Consider the following 19663-nt stretch of genomic DNA (forward strand, 5'->3'; position numbering starts at 1 on the left):
TATACAAACAATGATAATGGAGCATCCCTTCCTGAGCTCTATAATATACTGCTGTTCTGTTCATCCAGGTGCTGGGACTAGGAGAAGAAAGATCTTTCTATCCAGTAGAGAGTTCCAGCAGCTCTTCTCAGTACTGGGATCCCTTCTATGGCAGCAGAGCTATGAGTACTGAATATTTCTACAGGAACACTGCACACTGCCCTGTATCACACTAGAAGTGATCCTATTGGTCCCTGTTATTCCTTCTTATTCTTTCCCTCATACCTTTCTATTGTTGTCTCACCTCCCTCTGACATGACTACTTTGTACTGTTTAGTAACATGATGCAAGCAATACACTGGTTGCTTTATTTCATAGCAGCCAATCAGATGATCCCATTAGTTGGTTTGATGACACCAGGCTGCTAATAGCTGATATCTGGTTGCTATTGGCTACAACACATTCTTGTTCTTCACATCATGTTTTTAAATAAATCCCAAGGAGCTCACATTGTTTTCCAGGCTACTAATAAAGATTCTTCATAGATTATTGCACATTAGTAGAATACAGATAACTAACACACAGTGACATAGTGCATAGTGATACAAATCAGATAGGACTGTCCTGCATATAGACTCTCTGTAATTACCATTTACGTTACTGGCTGATGTTTCTATAACACTTAATGTTCAATAAAATCTTATATGGATAAATGTGTAGATTCTGTTTTTTATTGTTATTTCATTTTGAGTAACGTTAAATGTATACACATAACTAACAAATAGATATTTTGGAAATACTACCTGTAACATGCGCTAGTCCAGGGAGGCAGCGTTAGATTAGGGAGGTTAATGCGTGGCTAAAAGATTGATGTAGGAAGGAGGGTTTTGGATTCTTAGAGCACTGGGCTGATTTCACTGGTCAGTTGTCGTCTTTATTGTTGAGATGGATTGTACCTGAATGAGGAACGGGCTGCTGTGCTAGGGGAGAGGATGGGAAGAAGATTGGAGAGAAGCACAGCCGATAAGAAGAGGCCCTTGTTAAAGCACAAAGGAATACCTAAGGGAGGCAATAGACTTAAGTCTATGCTTGTAAATGCAAGAAGCCATAAAGGTAAAATGGTGGAGTTAGAATTGGTAGCAATGAATGAGCAATATGATATTATAGGTATTACGAAGACCTGGTGGGATGATACACATGACTGTGGAGACAATTTGGAAGGATATACTCTCTTCAGGAGGGATTGGGTAAATAAAAGGGGAGGAGAATTATGTTTTTATATTAGGCCAGAGATAAAACCAATTATTCAAAAAGTTATTTACGAGAAAATTTGTGATAATATAGAGGCATTGTGGGTGAAAATATCCAGTGGAGGAGAAAGTTCAGAGAAGTTGCTGACAGGGATATGCTATAAACCACCAGTTATTAGTATGATTGAGAAAGCCCAACTTCTACAGTAAAATGAAAAGGCTACACAACTAGGTCAAGTTTTAATTATGGGGAGTTCTAATTATCCAGACATTGATTGGAGTACTGAGACCTGTGGTATAGCTATGGGAACAGGTTTCTGAACACGCTAAACGACCATTATATGTCCCAATTAGTAGAGAAACCAACTAGAAACTGGACTTTACTGGACCTAGTAATAGCAAATAATGTAGACGTAATTATTATTATTATCATCATTTATTTGTTAGGCGCCACTAGGTATCCGCAGCGCCACACACAGTACTAACAGTAGACTATACAGGGTGAAACTATACAGAACAATGAACAAAGTACCAATACTTCAGAAACTCCGGCCAGTCATATGCAGTAAAGACGGAGCTGAAGAATAGGTATGGAGACAGGAGTGGAGGGGGCCCTGCTCATACGAGCTTACATCCTAAGGGAGGGTAAACAAACCAGGCACAAGAGGAGCCAGTTGAGGCAAGAGGAGAGAAGGGAGGACGAGATAAAAGGAGGAGATGGGGGTTAAGTAGATGGTTGGTAGGCTTTGAGGAAGAGGTGAGTTTTGAGTGCACATTTGAAGGAGCACAGAGTAGGAGAGAGACGGATGGAACAAGGGAGGTTGTTCCAGAGAAGGGGGGCTGCACAGGAAAAGACTTGGATTGTGGAGTGGGAAGAGGTGATAAGAGTGGAGGAGAGGCGGCGGTCGTTGGCCGAGCGCAGGGAGCTAATATCAAATATTCAAGTAAGGGAGCACTTGGGAAACAGTGATCATAATATGGTCTCATTTGAAATTAGTTTCCAGAAGCAACGTTATAAGGGATCAACTAGGACTTTAAACTTTAGAAAGACAAATTTTAATATGCTAAAGGAGTCTATAAAGTGCATAGACTGGGACAAAGTTTTTAAAGGAAAAATACGGAAGAAAAGCAAGCTGTCTTTAAAATGTTGGACACATACACGTATTGTTAACGCATAAATGATTCAAAAATAATATAAGTATTTGAAAAAGCAAAGGTTATCTTTATTCTTGCAAATTGCATATGCAATGGTCTGTATTCATCATGAAACACGACAATATCCTCCATGTAAGACACAAGTTATATAGAAGTAACACCACCCCTCTTACATACGTCACTAACCACATCACATACTAAAGAATATACCTCAAAAGGACAAAGTTGGTTATATATAATCTCTTCATAGTACACAGATTTCTATGCCTAAGCAGGTCAAAGGGCATATGTGACCTCTTACACTCTTCTCTCTATATAGCATGACAGCTGCTGACCATTTTAACATCCTATGAATAGATGCCCTATTGTAGAGTATAACATAGAAAAACAATTTAACCATTTCACAGAATACAGAAAGAAATCATTTCACCAACAGATTTTATACACATCAATATTGGTTTATCCAACATATATTTGTACCATAATTTTTCTATTACATTTCCCCTCTTTGTGAAAACTATTCACACACTATAACCTTTAACTTAAAAAAAACATATCAACTACAAAAAAAATATAAAAAGAGATATTAATATTCTTTATAAAACTAACTATCAAAGAGAAATGTTTATTTAAGTTGTGGTACAAATATTCCATCCTCCTTGACATTCTTCAATGCAATAGAAACATTCCTTTGTGAATCCGAGACTACATTTTAAAAGAAGATAAATTAATGCACGTATTATTAAAAAAAAAATAATAGCATATTTTTCTAATGTCCAAAATAGTCCTTTCCACTACCCTAATATTCCTGAGAATATACCTGTAAATCAAGTAGAAGGAATCCACTATCAAATTCTCTCACCAATTATCATCTTCTGTATCAATGTTATTATGACTTATTCTGAATTCATTTTTTAATTTTGAAATATGTAACATATATTTATCTATTTCTTCCTCTCGGTTTGTCTTATTATTCAAAATGTACATACACTAATACACATTATAAACCGTTTCTAAAATGTGACAATATCCACTACTTTGTGCAGTTAAATAATCTAATATTAATCTATGTTGGATTAATTTAGTTTCATACGATCGAAACTCCTTGGAAACATATCTAAAAGTGTCATCATAAATTTCTGTAATGTTATCCAACAAATCAGCTAATTATTCAATTGCTTTAATATTATTTAAATATCCCACATGTCCATGAGTGAAAACATTTTCAAAACCTACCCCTACTTTGACTGAATGTTCTGTTTTAAAAAGATGTTTATATTTAGTACTTACAGTTTTTACAGATCTCCTCGTTCTGCGTTTTAAGTCCTGAGCGACCATGTCAACCAGATCTCGATGTCCCATTATCATTGTACTAGGAATTAATTCTCCCAATATAACATATACCTTCAAAATTTGGAGGTAGCCATTTATATGCTCGCCTTCCACATATGAAATACAAATTCTCAGGAAATGTATATGGTATATCAGATATTAAACTATGAGCTGCCTCATAGCCCAATTCACTAGTGGTCCGATTAACAGAATGTATCGTCCACCTAATTATATTCCCACTCAATGTTATATTAATCAATTTTTCAATTATTGTTAAAGAATTAAACTATACAATCCTCAAACGTTCCTTTATTATTCCTAAACATATTTTCGATACTTTATAATTCACTCCTTTCTGTTGAATCGTAGGTTTTGTAGTTTTATTATAACATGTTATATTTTCATGTATCACATTATAATACTTTATCAATTTTATATGTGATGGCATTGTAGTACTATACTCTTCTTTCATTTTATTACCACATTTCTTTTCACCTAATTTTACTTTTTCATTTATAGGAAATGGTATAAGACCAACATTATAATGTCTATGAGGTACTTGTGTATAAACCCAACACTCACTAGTATTACATTTTTTCCTATTAACTAATGAAATACATTATTGGATGTCGATCACTAAAAAAAATTGGATCATCTAAGCACCATTGTACGCATAGTTTTTTCATATGATGCTCACAATATTTACAAATACATGTTTATGTTGGAGATAAATCTCCACATTGGTTCTGTGATGCATCTCATTTAACTCTCCTTTCCAAAACCGTTACATTATAGTTCTGTTGTCCATATACAGGGCTGTAAACATATAGATCAAGAAAAATACCAATTGCAAACATGATTAATGTTAAAACAAATAGCAATGTCCATAATTTCAAATTTGGCTGTGGACCAATTAACTCTGAATACCAGTTTCTTTCCGTTTCTTGTCTTTTCCTCTTCACAAGATTTTCATCCCCTGACTTCGTCAAGTGGAGAGCATCTTGTCTTTGTAAGGGCTGAGACATTATTATGGTCTCAGAAATATCCCTTACTTGTAGAATAAAGGTGATAATTATCTTCACACTTGTTCAGGATCGACTGCTTTCTTTCAATGGGAAGCGTGTATCCAAGTGCTTTTTCTTTGACCTTTAATGCTGTTGGCGTCGTTAATAGCACGAGATATGGACCTCACCACCGATCAGTCAACGATTCGGATCTTAAAAAACTTCTTATCATCATCCAATTTCTCAAATTCAAATTATGACAGGCTCTGTCAATCGGAATCGGTTGTGTGCCTATCACAGCAGCTTGAATCTGTCTCAACTGTTTAGTAAATGATAGAATGTAGTTAAGTCACATTATTAACTTGGCTTTGACTGGTATTGCAATTCAGAGTTAAATTGGGAATTCTTCCAAAAGAATCTCATACGGTGATAAATTGAGAGGACCTCAAAGGGTTAATCTGATAGCATGTAAAACTATTGGCAATGCATCAGGCCATAGCATCCTTGTTTCCTTGAATACTTTAGACAGTTTATTTTTAATAATCTCGTATCTTTCAACTTTCCCACTACTTTGTGGATGGTACGGTACATAAAGATGTTTTATAACTAACAATTCACACATTTGCTTAAAAACAGATCCAATAAAATGATGACCTCGATCAGAAGAAAGTACCTGTGGTATGCCATATCTACATACAAATTCTTGTACATTTTTTCTTAGCTGTAACATTAACGGTGGCTTTTGCAACTGCGTAACCTTCAACCCAACCACAAAATTTATCAACACATATTAATACATATTCTAACATCCTACACTTAGGAAGTTGGATAAAATCAATTTGAATTATTTGAAATGGGCCGTCAGTTGGTGGCAGGTAATTAGGTATTGTTTTTACTGCCTTCCCTGCATTACTCTGTAGGTAGATAATACATCAATCACAGTACCTGGCAGCTATGGCTGAAAATCCAGGTGCATACCAATACATATGGACTATATTCTTCATAGCAGCCTTACCTGCATGGGTTAATCCATGACTCATTTGTGCCAATGCTGGTAAGAGTGCTCTGAGAATTACAGGCTTACCTCCCTTTCCATGCCACAGTCCATCTTTACCAATTTGACATCCTGCCATTTCCCATCGGGCCTTTCCCTGTGAAACACAACTTTTTTTCATCTCAATTAGTTCAGTTTAATCAGGTATTGCAACATTTAGAATTTTAGTATTTTCAACAATCTGTGCAATGTCCTTTTCTGCTGCTCTCTTAGCAGTTAAGTTAGCTCTATGATTTCCTTTTGTTACTTCATCATGTCCTGTCATATGCGCTTGGCATTTAATAACTGCTACCTATTTTGGTAATTGAATAGCATTCAATAATTCATTTACAATTTCATGATGAGCGACTATTGTACCATCAGCTGTAATGACATTTCTTTGTCGCCAAATTTTAGCATAATCGTCAACAACACCAAATCCATATCTACTATCAGTGTAAATATTTACTGTTTTATTCTCTGCCAATTGACAAGCTTTAATTAATAATTTTAATTCAGCATCTGAGCAAAATGTGGAACCGATAAGCTTTCAGAATATATAGTCACGTTATCATCCACTATTGCAAATCCTGACTGTAATGCTCCTGTATCATTTCTCTTATGACAACTACCATCTACATATAACATCAAATCAGGATTTTACAATAGTATTTTTTAAATCTGATCATGATGCAGTAGTTTGCTGCATGTATACAACACAATCATGTGGTTCATGAACAAAATATTCAAAATTCTGACGTTCACTTTTGTTTGCATTCTCCTCATCTGATTCACTTGATGCCAAATCATTATCTGGTGTATTCAAATATACCTTCCCCTCTCTTTTTAATCTTATCAGATTCAATATCAGAAGTAATAAACAATTGTAGCAGAATATTTAAAACGTTACATCTAACAAGTGTAATATTTGCAGCCATTAGAAGAATCAATTCCCATTTTGTTAGTCTGGCATTTGTAACATATCTAATTATATGACATTTTAAAAGTGTTAGTACAACATGTGACACTTGAACAGTAAGTGGATTTCCCAAAACTATTAGCATATTTGTCTACCAATATAGCTGTGGTTGCAACATATTTTAATACAATTTGGAAACCCTCTAGCCATGGGATCAAGTTTCTTACAGTAGTATGCAACAGGTCTGGGGATATTCCCATGGGGCTATGTCAAAACACCAGCTGTATGACCTGAATATTCGTGACAAAACAAAGTAAGTGACAACTCATAATTTGGTACATTTGGTTTCAATTTAACAGAGATCGGGCTAATCTTCATTTTCCCAGTCTCATTTAAATCTATAGTCCACAACTGACTAGCTACATTTTCTAGCATGTCATCTACCATTTTATTCAGCCCTGGTTGTTAACACCATACAAGCTGAATTCCATATGTGTCGTGATAAGACATATTAGTATCTATATCAAGAGCTATCTGCATGTCTATTTCTCTCAGGTATGTCTAAAAACACTCCATCCGGAGTACAATATATTGAACATCCTAATTTACACAACAAGTCTCTACCTAACAAATTAGAAGGAGCATTTGCTGCCAATAAAAAAATGTTTATCTGTGATATGACCTAAAGTGACTTTTACTGACTATTTCTTTTAAAGAAATTACATGATCAGCGACTCCTATAGCAATTCTGTCAGTAATTGGTAATGAAATTTCATTTTGTAATACTGATCTTGCAACTCCCATATCAATCAGAAATCCATGCTTATTATCATTAACCATCATATTCACAATGGGGTCCTATACATTGTTTTTGTTTTTTTTAATACTGGACACATGTGTACAAAAGTTGCTGGAGACCGTCAATTTGATCTGGTCTTACCAGATTGTCTCTGTTTCCTAGGCTTTCTGCAATACTTGGCAAAATGCCCCCTCTCCTGGCAGTTATAACATATCACTTGTGATCTGTTACTTCTGTCAGGATTTTTAACCCTTGCATTAGTTTCAACCTTTTTAATTACCATATTATCCTCATGATGTGCAGCAATTGCGGCTAAGGCATCAATATCCTTCATAACCCAAAGATGGTCATGAATTTGCACTCTGACTTTTAAATTGTTTTTCAACCCCTCCACAAAAGCACTAGTCAAAATACTTTTAAAATCCGCTTTTGCAAACACATCAGAAACACCCAAATGATTTACAACTTCTCTTCTGAATCTAGCATTATATTCTCTAACCCTTTCAATTGTACCCTGTTTAATCAAAAAAACTTTAGAACAATCTAAAAATTTAGCCATAGCAAAATTCCACTGTACATAAATTTCAACTCTTGTACTATTGTTAAGGGTTTGACAATTAGCCTCATTTAACCAAAATTGCAAAGCTTGCGTTTCTTTACTTTTAAAAACATCCTTTCCTATTTCTCCTAGGACATTTATATCAAAATTTCCTTTTTCTGTAAATTCAGGACACCTTGTTAACCATTTATGCACATATTGAACAGACTGTTTTTCATATTTATGGAACATAACAGCCACTGGAGAACCAGGGGGAAATTATCAACCTATCATTAGGCTTTTCCAGTGTGGTTGCATATGCTTCCATGGCGCAGCTTATCTTTTTTATACTCCAGTCAGTCTGCGCTATGGTAATAGGGCTACAACCACTATTAATATGCAACTCCCTGCTTACAGGCTCCAACCGTTATAAGCGACATCACACTTTATCTCGTCAGATAAATCCTGGACTTATCATACACACATATTACACGCACTGCTATCTAAGGTCTTATAGTATATTTTTATGTTTCACCTTAAGTGACTTGGGACTATGCTTTGCCTCCTTCAAACGTTAACCTGAGTGATATTTGAATTTGGCAACTGACCTGGATTCTGGCCTCGTAAAGAAAGCCCAATCACACTCACATATATTCACTTATTCATTCCATAGCTAACAAGGTATAACAGTCTCTGAGTAATAAACAGAAAATAGAGATTCTAATTGGTACCAAAACTATGCTTATACTTCTATTCAAATATATAAAGCATATAGACAAACAATTAAAGATACGTTTGCAATTTCACACTTACAGAGATAACTATAAATACCTTTTCAGCAAACCCAGAGAGTGGGAGACAGAAATATATAATCATAAGATAAAAATATATTACCTTTTGTGGCCACTATTGAGTATATATTTTCCTCTCCCCTCTTCCAGAAGTGTTGGCTGATCGATAATTATAGATATTTCTCGTGGGACCTCCATAATGTTAACGCATAAATGATTCAAAAATAATATAAGTATTTGAAAAAGCAAAGGTTATCTTTATTCTTGCAAATTGCATATGCAATGGTCTGTATTCATCATGAAACACGACAATATCCTCCATGTAAGACACAAGTTATATAGAAGTAACACCACCCCTCTTACATACGTCACTAACCACATCACATACTAAAGAATATACCTCAAAAGGACAAAGTTGGTTATATATAATCTCTTCATAGTACACAGATTTCTATGCCTAAGCAGGTCAAAGGGCATATGTGACCTCTTACACTCTTCTCTCTATATAGCATGACAGCTGCTGACCATTTTAACATCCTATGAATAGATGCCCTATTGTAGAGTATAACATAGAAAAACAATTTAACCATTTCACAGAATACAGAAAGAAATCATTTCACCAACAGATTTTATACACATCAATATTGGTTTATCCAACATATATTTGTACCATAATTTTTCTATTACAGTATAAGTTCATTCCTGTGGGAAGAAAATGTAAAAGAATTAAGTCTAAACCAATGTGGATAAATAAAAAGTCAAGAGAAGAAATGCAAAGGAAGAAGCGTGCATTTAAACTGTTTAAGTCTAAAGGGTCTGAGGAATCCTTCTGTAGGTACAAGGATTGTAATAAAACATGCAAAAAGAAAATTAGATTTGCTAAATTAGAAAATGAAAAACAAGTTGCAAAAGAAAGTAAGAGAAACCCCAAAAGTTTAAGTATATAAATGGCAAAAGGATTAAAAAAAGATAATATAGGATCCCTAAGAAGTGAGATGGGTGAATTGATAAATGATACTAAGTAAAAAGCAGAGGTATTATTTATTTTCTTCAGTGTTTACTTGAGAGGAACAAATGGTAGGAATAATACAGTGCCACACAAGAGGTTAGTTCACAAAATAACAGAAGTGGGTCTTGGAAACAACATTTGTACTTGGGTCAAAAACTGGTTAGAGAATAGGGAACAGAGAGTTGTGATAAATGGAACATTTTCTAATTGGTCAAAAGTTATGTGGAGTAACACGAGGTTCCATACTGCGGCTACAATTTTTTTAATATATTTATTAATGACTTTGGTGATGGTTTAGAGAGTTTCCGTTTTTGCAAATGACATTAAACTTTGTAAGGTAATAGAATCAGAGGAAGATGTATTTTCTCTACAGAGGGACATAAATTAATGATGATTGGCCGGCCAAATGGAATATGAGGTTTAACATAAATAAATGTAAGGTTATGCATTTAGGGATCCAAAACAAACACACAATCTTTAAGTTAAATGGAATTAATTTAGGGGAATCTATATTGTAAAAGGATTTGGGAGTGCTCCTAGACAGTAGATTTAGCAATAGTGCTCAATGTCAAGCAGCTGCTGCAAGGGCAAATAAAGTATTGGCATGCATAAAAAGGGACACAGATGCAAGGGAAGACAGTGTAATTTTCCCACTGTTTAAATCGGTGGTAAGACCTCATCTTGAATACTGGGTACAGTTCTGGACACCACTCTATAAGTAAGTTATTTTGGAACTAGAAAGGGTTCAGAGAAGGGCGATAAAATTGATAAAGGTTAGCCAGGTTTAGGGATGTTAACTTTAGAAAAGAGACGTCTAAGAGGGGATACGATTACTATGTACAAATACATTAAGGTTCATTACAGAGAACTTTCATGGGAACGTTTTACCCCAAGAACTATACACAGGACACTCAGTCATCCTGTAAGGTTAGAGGAGAAGAAGTTTCACAACCAGCAAAGGAAGGGGTTCTTTACAGTAAGGGCAGTCGAGAAATGGAATTCACTGTCAGGGAAGCTTGTGATGGCAGATTCTATTGATATGTTTCAGAAAGGATTAGACAAATTTTTAACGGAAAAGTGTATCCAGGGATAGGACCCTTAATTAAAATGAAGGATAGTAGTGGATAAGGGGAAAAATAGGACTGCAATATTGGATATGGAGGGATTTTTCCTGATTGAAACAGATTGGCGGTTGTTTAATCTGGATCAATTTCAAATATAAATGAGGGATCGCAGGAGATCCAAAATAGGTTGAACTTTATAGACTGGTGTGTTTTTCCAACATCATCAACTATGTAACATAGTACATACTGAGACAAATCAGACAGGTCCTGCATATAGACTGAATGTTCAAACAATATCTGGAATTACCATTCACATTACTGGCAGATGTTTACATAACACTTGATGTTGAATAAAAACCGATATGGATAAATTTGAATAATTTGATTTTGATTGCAGAACTAATCTCTTTTCATAATTATGGAATATTGTACATTCTTCTATATTTTGTAAGATGGAACCAGGGGTGATATTTAGGTGGTCATGCAGGAGTGACAATCTGGCAACCAATAAAATATAGAGGGTGCTCATTAGAAGAAAATATACAAAGTATTCTCTGCTACCTCCTGTTTTTCCTTGTCTAATATCCTCCAGAGAAACACCAATTCCCTGTGTAATGGTGGCTACACATGTGCATTGATATCAACTAACTGTTCAAATATAGCTGTGTGGATATGGGGGTGCTAAAACAATTGTCACACCCAAGACTTTTTGGCCAGCTTAGGTTACTGTTTCTAATCAGATGACTCACTGACCGGTATAATACTACCGTACTTAAGGACAACATAGTCGGTGTGTTATAGAAATGAATTGATCGCTATGCCAGTCAATGTCTGCCCAGTTATTATTGTTATTATTATTATTAATACTATCCTTAATTTAAAAGGCACCACAAAGGGTCCACATTGCCGTACAGAGAGTATACAGTAAAACATAACATGGCAAAACAAGACAAAACAAAAACAACAAATAAAGATACACTAACAATATAGGCTGAATAATACTCTGGCAAGGAATATTGGAAACAATATTGAGGAGCTAGGATGGGGATAAACTCTCATTGAAACAAGAGGCATGAGGAAAGGGGGAAATAGAAGGGAGAAAATTAGCACAAGCTGATCCTGTACCCAGTAGAGAGGTCGCTGAGAACAGGATCAGATTTCTTTATTGAGGAATAGAGGGAAGGCTTTGACATGCTGGTGGCAAAATTATTGGGGGAAAAAGAACAGAAAGGAAGGGGGCTGCTTGTGAGATATTACAGTCTAAAGGGGAGAGGCAAATAAATGGCGGTGATACGGAGAAGGGGAGACAGGGGAGCAGGGGTGAGTAAGGAGCAGAGCGTTTTGATGAAGAAATGGTCTTTTAGAGCCTGCCTGAAGTCTTGGAGAGAGGTAGAGAGTCTGATTGAGGAGGTAATGAGTTTCAGAGGGGGGGGGAGGCACATGGGAGACATTTTGGAGGCAGGAGTGTGAGGATGTAATGAGTAAGGAGGAGGGGCAGCGGTCTTTGGCAGAATGAAGCGTTTGGGAGGGAGTCATAGATGCTCTTCTTCATGCCATTGTTTTAACACATTGTTATTTCAGTTTCTTTCACCATCCTGTCAGCTTGAGCCAGTCTGGCCGTTCTTCTCTAAATACTCTCATTAACAAAGCATTTTTGCAGAGAGTGGGGATTGTAAGGGGCCCAGGGTTAAGTGAGATGTCACCAGCAGCCATGTGATGGAGCAGGGTGAAAAAGAGGACATGCAGGGATGATTTGTGGGTGTGAGGTTTATTTCTTTTTATTTAAGCTGGTGAGTATGGCGAGCAGGTGCATGATGGAGAGATGTCAGAGATATGAATAAATGTGTATTGGCTATACAGGTAATCAGAGAGTTTGAAGGAACAGTTGATCCGCAGTGTGCAGGGCAATGGAAGAGGTGAAGTGTACTCTACCGCCCCCTGGCTGAGGTTAATAGAGAAGGCAGTTTCTGCAGCTCTAACACGACGAGGTCCAGGATGCTGACAGATGAATGCAGAGGGTCCAGCAGCCAATCAGAGATGACAATAGCGGTGACAGTTGAGCTCAGTGGGCAGCTGAAAATATGTATAACAGTGATGACAGTTGAGCTGATCTTCAGTGTTACTGTGATGTTTGATAACAGTATTCAGAGAATTCCAATGTTTTATATTTGTGAGAATAAGGAAAAGTGGGAGCTTGGGCAAAGAGCTGAACCAATGTACAGCTTTCTCTAACTGCCGTCCTCATGCCAGATATCATCCCTACCTCTGGTAGTAATGTCTAAGTTCATTGTCTGGTCTGGAATAACACAGGTATGGTAATTATTCCCCACATATTGACCTAACAAGCCCACATCAAAATGGAACAATAATTGGTATCTAGTTGATATAAGGAAATAACATTTGAAACCTTGCCTAGGGCTTATCTCACTACAAATATTTGATTTCTCATCCATTCAACAATAAATAGCAACTGTAATAAATGCCAGACTCCCATTGCTGAACTTTTTCATTGGTTATAGCCCCAGGGAATTCTGGGAAATCCAACACATCTGCATTACTTCCGCACTTAACCGAAAACTGTCACTCTGGAACATTTATACACCAGTAATGGACCAAAATCTAACTATAGATAATAAACAAATGATAATTGTTCCCCCACTGTCTGATCAGTGAAGGAGGGGATGGGCACACAAACAAAATCTTGGAGTGACAGTTTTATATGTTTTAATGTTTTTCTGTTTATATGTTTTCATTATGCAAGCAATAATACCAAGTATAAACTATAAAATAATAATTTATAAATGTATAAAATACATGTATGTTCAGAGTATTTGTTGATAATGATGGGACATTCTATTATACATATATTAGTAGGAATTGTCCACCATAACTCTACATATGTGCCACATAGCTAGATTCCCCAAAATCTGGTACCCCAGATGCATTGGGAATATGTGATGTATAACATTACATCTCACGTCCTTGTTAGTGCTAGTTACACAGACAGGTCACAATCAGAGCCCTGGAGCAGAGGAAGATTCCTCAGGAGTGAATTTGCTTCATCTTCATCTCTTATGTAGCAGTATAATGTTAGTGTGGGAAGAGCGGGCACACAAGGAGGCCGTGTAACACAGGAGTCTCTGCACGGCCAATAGGCCAGTCTGTCTCTGAGAGAAACAATAGTTTATCAGTGCTCACCAACACCAACACAAGGGGAGAAGCATAGCAGAAGTCACATGATGCTTCCATACATCACTCATCTAGTACAGTTGTGCCTCTGGCTCTACAGAACATCACTCATTGCTGATAGAAGTTCTGTGCTGCCCCCTGCTGTAACCAAGGGATAGTGTTCTGGGATGCACTGTTATAATTAGAGATGGGCGGGTCCGGTTCTCCGAGAACCGAACCCACCCGAACTTTGGGTATCCGAGTACCGAGCTGAGCAGCTCGGTACTCTCCCGCCAATTCCGAATCCAAATCGAGGCCGAACGTCATTGTGACGTCGTCGGATCTCGGGACTCGGTTCTCGCGATACTTCAACTTTATAAATACACGCCTCCACAGCAATCCATCGCCATTTGACAGAGGGAGAGAGCAGGGTGTAGTCATAGGCTAATTAGAGCAGGGACAGAGAAAGAATACAATATTGTTCTTGCAATTGCTCTAACCAAAATCGCTAGTGCAGAGAGGAGGATAGAGGTTTATTATTTTTTCTTCATATTTGGCACTCCCCAGCGCTTTTGGGTTGTCCCCCATAATTGTGCATTAATATTTCTGGCTGTCAAAAGTCATATCTGTCAGCAGTATCTACTCAATAAATGTTAGCACTCCTCAGTGTTTTTGGGGTGTCCTCTCTAATTGTGCATTAATATTTCTGGCTGTCAAAAGTCATATCTGTCAGCAGTATCTACTCAATAATTTTAAGCACTCCTCAGTGTTTTTGGGGTGTCCTCTCTAATTGTGCATTAATATTTCTGGCTGTCAAAAGTCATATCTGTCAGCAGTATCTACTCAATAATTTTAAGCACTCCTCAGTGTTTTTGGGGTGTCCTCTCTAATTGTGCATTAATATTTCTGGCTGTCAAAAGTCATATCTGTCAGCAGTATCTACTCAATAATTTTAAGCACTCCTCAGTGTTTTTGGGGTGTCCTCTCTAATTGTGCATTAATATTTCTGGCTGTCAAAAGTCATATCTGTCAGCAGTATCTACTCAATAATTTTAAGCACTCCTCAGTGTTTTTGGGGTGTCCTCTCTAATTGTGCATTAATATTTCTGGCTGTCAAAAGTCATATCTGTCAGCAGTATCTACTCAATAATTTTAAGCACTCCTCAGTGTTTTTGGGGTGTCCTCTCTAATTGTGCATTAATATTTCTGGCTGTCAAAAGTCATATCTGTCAGCAGTATCTACTCAATAATTTTAAGCACTCCTCAGTGTTTTTGGGGTGTCCTCTCTAATTGTGCATTAATATTTCTGGCTGTCAAAAGTCATATCTGTCAGCAGTATCTACTCAATAAATTTTAGCACTCCTCAGTGTTTTTGGGGTGTCCTCCCTAATTGTGCATTAATATTTCTGGCTGTCAAAAGTCATATCTGTCAGCAGTATCTACTCAATAAATTTTAGCACTCCTCAGTGTTTTTGGGGTGTCCTCCCTAATTGTGCATTAATATTTCTGGCTGTCAAAAGTCATATCTGTCAGCAGTATCTACTCAATAAATGTTAGCACTCCTCAGTGTTTTTGGGGTGTCCTCTCTAATTGTGCATTAATATTTCTGGCTGTCAAAAGTCATATCTGTCAGCAGTATCTACTCAATAATTTTAAGCACTCCTCAGTGTTTTTGGGGTGTCCTCTCTAATTGTGCATTAATATTTCTGGCTGTCAAAAGTCATATCTGTCAGCAGTATCTACTCAATAATTTTAAGCACTCCTCAGTGTTTTTGGGGTGTCCTCTCTAATTGTGCATTAATATTTCTGGCTGTCAAAAGTCATATCTGTCAGCAGTATCTACTCAATAAATTTTAGCACTCCTCAGTGTTTTTGGGGTGTCCTCCCTAATTGTGCATTAATATTTCTGGCTGTCAAAAGTCATATCTGTCAGCAGAATCTACTAAATAATTTTTAGCACTCCCCAGTGGTTTGCGCTCAGAATGGATTCAAAGCAGTCCACATATGATCTGAATGAGCAACCAGGTTCTGTCACCAGTCCTGATGTTAGTGTTCCCAGTACGTCATCTGGCCAAGGCGATGTCAAACAACAGAGTGTTTTCAAATTAGTGCAAAAAACAAAAACCAAAAAAATTTTTACTGTATTGAAGCGAAAAAGAAGTGTAACTGAGCAAAAGTTAAGTGACGATAAAAAAAAAATTGCAAGCATGCCATTCTACACACGCAGTGGCAAAGAGAGAATGAGGCCTTCACCTTTGGCTATTAGTGGCAGATCCCAAAAAGTTACCCAGCCTACAATTGGTGCACAACTACTGTTACGCGTCAAAGCCGAGCTGCAAGATAACAGTGAGGCATTACAGGAGAATATTTGCTCTGATTCACAAATGACAACAATCCCTGTGGAGAGTCCATCCAACAGTGGGATGTCTAATCGTGAGCATTCTGCTGATGTGTGCCTTAATAGCCCGAGTGTAGCCAGTGATACCCAAATTGAGGATGCCACTTTGGAATTAGAAGAGGATGAGGGGGAGATTTGTGTAGGCGACGAGGGCGCTAATGATGATGTTGATGATTATGATGCAGACAGATACCAAATTGCCTTTCTCAATTTCTATTTATATTCTAGATTATATAACGGCTGAATAGTTTTCTATTTTACTCCTAGTGGAGAGAGGATCTGATGCAGACAGATACCAAACTGCCTTTGTCCATTTCAATTTATATTGTACAGTATATAACGGCTGAATTTATTAGTATTTTATACAAGTGGAGGGGGGCCTAGAGAGACAGAAACCAAACTGGCTTTCTCCATGTCAATTAATATTGTACAGTCTATAACGGCTGGATTTTTTGGTATTTTATACAAGTGGAGGGGGGCCTAGAGAGACAGAAACCAAACTGGCTTTCCCCATGTCAATTAATATTGTACAGTCTATAACGGCTGAATTTTTTGTTTTTTTAAAAAAGTGGAGGGGGGCCTATAGAGACAGAAAGCAAACTGTCTTTTTCCATTTCTTTACATATTTAACTATAAGTGTAGGGTGTAATATAGATTCAAAGACGATGGCTGCATTGCCAATATGCATAGATGGAGAGGAAGACAATCTGTTTTGTGTGTAGAATAAACGAAGGCCTACCAACGAAGAATTAAACAGTTTTTTTGGATGATTTATTACCTCAACAATTAGATTACTTATCTCTAAAACAGTTGGAGCACTAAATTGGGTTATTTTAGGCACAAAAACATGTATTTTCCAACAAAATAGCAAAACAAAACCAAACAAAACCAAAACCAAAACCAAAACACGCAATGGCGGATTTGCAAAACCAAAACCAAAACCAAAACACAACGGTAATCCAGATCCAAAACCGAATCCAAAACCAAAACACGGGGGTCAGTGACCATCTCTAGTTATAATATAGCATGTGGGAGACTCACATACTAGGTGGAGTCTTATGACACTAAGATCAAAATGTTGGCATCAATGCTAGGTCCTATATTTCAGACAGACAATAGTTAGTAATGCACGTCTTCTATGTGGCTGGTTGCAGCAATAATCAGAAAGTTACATTTTTGCCAGTACTAATCACTTAGAAATATGATGTTTGAGGAAATTAGAATCTGAAGTTGAACGAAAAATCTGTTTAGCTGAGAATCAAAGTTCTCCAAAGAGAACAGACAATTACACTGACAGGAGGGTACCACTGCACTAGGTATCGCTATTCCAGTATCAAAATATAATTATAAATGTTGGAATAATTTACTGGGTGCTGCACTATTACACAGATAGCTATTATTGAAGCATGAAGAGGATAGGAAGAATTGTGTATTGGAAGGCACTCAGCGATCTTCTTGTTAACAATAAAAAAACTTTTACTTTATTAATATACTTAAAATATACCTCCTAATTGAATAGCGAAATAATAATAATTATTTCGCTATTCAATTAGGAGGTATATTTTAAGTATATTAATAAAGTAAAAGTTTTTTTATTGTTAACAAGAAGATCGCTGAGTGCCTTCCAATACACAATTCTTCCTATCCTCTTCATGCTTCAATAATTACACTGACAGCCATGTATCTGAGCATAATTTGGATACCACCAATAATGACAGTACAAGGGTTTCCAGGCCACATGGACAGCAGTGATATACATGACACAATGATAACTGCAAGAAAATGATGTCTGCATTATTCTCTCACAGTCACCTCCATGACATATGTCTCATTGCAGGACACGTGGACAATAGCTCATTCCCCTGCTGTATGTGTTGTTTTTAAAAAAATTTAAAATGTAATTTCTCTACATTATACTAGGGATGAGCGCGCTCGGATTTCTGAAATCCGAGCCCACCCGAACGTTGCGGATCCGAGTCGGATCCGAGACAGATCCGGGTATTGGCGCCAAATTCAAAAGTGAAACTGAGGCTCTGACTCATAATCCCGTTGTCGGATCTCGCGATACTCGGATCCTATAAATTCCCCGCTAGTCGCCGCCATCTTCACTCGGGCATTGATCAGGGTAGAGGGAGGGTGTGTTAGGTGGTCCTCTGTGCTGTTTAGTTCTGTGCTGTTTAGTGCTGTGCTGTTTAGTGCTGTGCTGTTTAGTGCTGTGCTGTGCTGTGCTGTGCTGTGCTGTGTTCTGCAGTATCAGTCCAGTGGTGCTGTGTGCTGTGCTCTGTCCTTCTGAGGTCAGTGGTGCTGCTGGGTCCTGTGCTGTGTCCTGTTCAGTCCAGTGGTGCTGTGTCCTGTGCTCTGTGCTTCTAAGGGCATAGTTATTTCCCCAATATTCCCCTGTGTTTAAAAAAATAAAAAAAAGTTTTTTTTATAAAATACCAAAAACTACTTTAATATTTTTTAATTACCACAAAATTTTCACAACCAATCCTGCAGTATAAGCCCATTGGTACTGCAATATTACCAAGTTCACACATTCAGCAGTAAAAGTCCAGTGGTACTGCAATATTACAAAGTTTACACATTCTGCAGTATCAGTCCAGTGGTGCTGTGTCCTGTGCTCTGTCCTGCTGAGTTCCGTAGTGCTGCTGGGTCCTGTGCCGTGTCCTGTTCAGTCCAGTGGTGCTGTGTCCTGTGCTCTGTGCTTCTAAGGGCATAGTTATTTCCCCATTATTCCCAAGTTTGTAAAAAATAAAAAAAAAGTAAAAAAAAATAAAAAATTAAAAAAAAATAAAAAATATATAATAATTATAACCAAATTTGCAAAACCAATCCAGCATTATAAGTCCATTGGTACTGCAATATTACCAAGTTCACACATTCTGCAGTATCTTGTGCTACATATAATGGAGACCAAAAATTTGGAGGATAAAGTAGGGAAAGATCAAGACCCACTTCCTCCTAATGCTGAAGCTGCTGCCACTAGTCATGACATAGACGATGAAATGCCATCAACGTCGTCTTCCAAGCCCGATGCCCAATCTCGTAGTACCGGGCATGTAAAATCCAAAAAGCCCAAGTTAAGAAAAAGTAGCAAAAAGAGAAACTTAAAATCATCTGAGGAGAAACGTAAAGTTGCCAATATGCCATTTACGACACGGAGTGGCAAGGAACGGCTTAGGCCCTGGCCCGTGTTCATGACTAGTGGTTCAGCTTCACCCACG

At 37.2% G+C, this 19663-nt stretch overlaps 1 protein-coding gene across 1 annotated transcript in view; it reads left to right on the plus strand.

The window, feature by feature from the left end:
- LOC142150627 (uncharacterized) overlaps positions 1–19663 on the plus strand; it is a 209826-nt gene that overhangs the window by 164784 nt on the left and 25379 nt on the right. The window lies entirely within an intron of this gene.

The sequence above is a fragment of the Mixophyes fleayi genome, chromosome 4 (assembly GCF_038048845.1).
Source record: "Mixophyes fleayi isolate aMixFle1 chromosome 4, aMixFle1.hap1, whole genome shotgun sequence".
NCBI classification, from domain to species: domain Eukaryota; kingdom Metazoa; phylum Chordata; class Amphibia; order Anura; family Limnodynastidae; genus Mixophyes; species Mixophyes fleayi.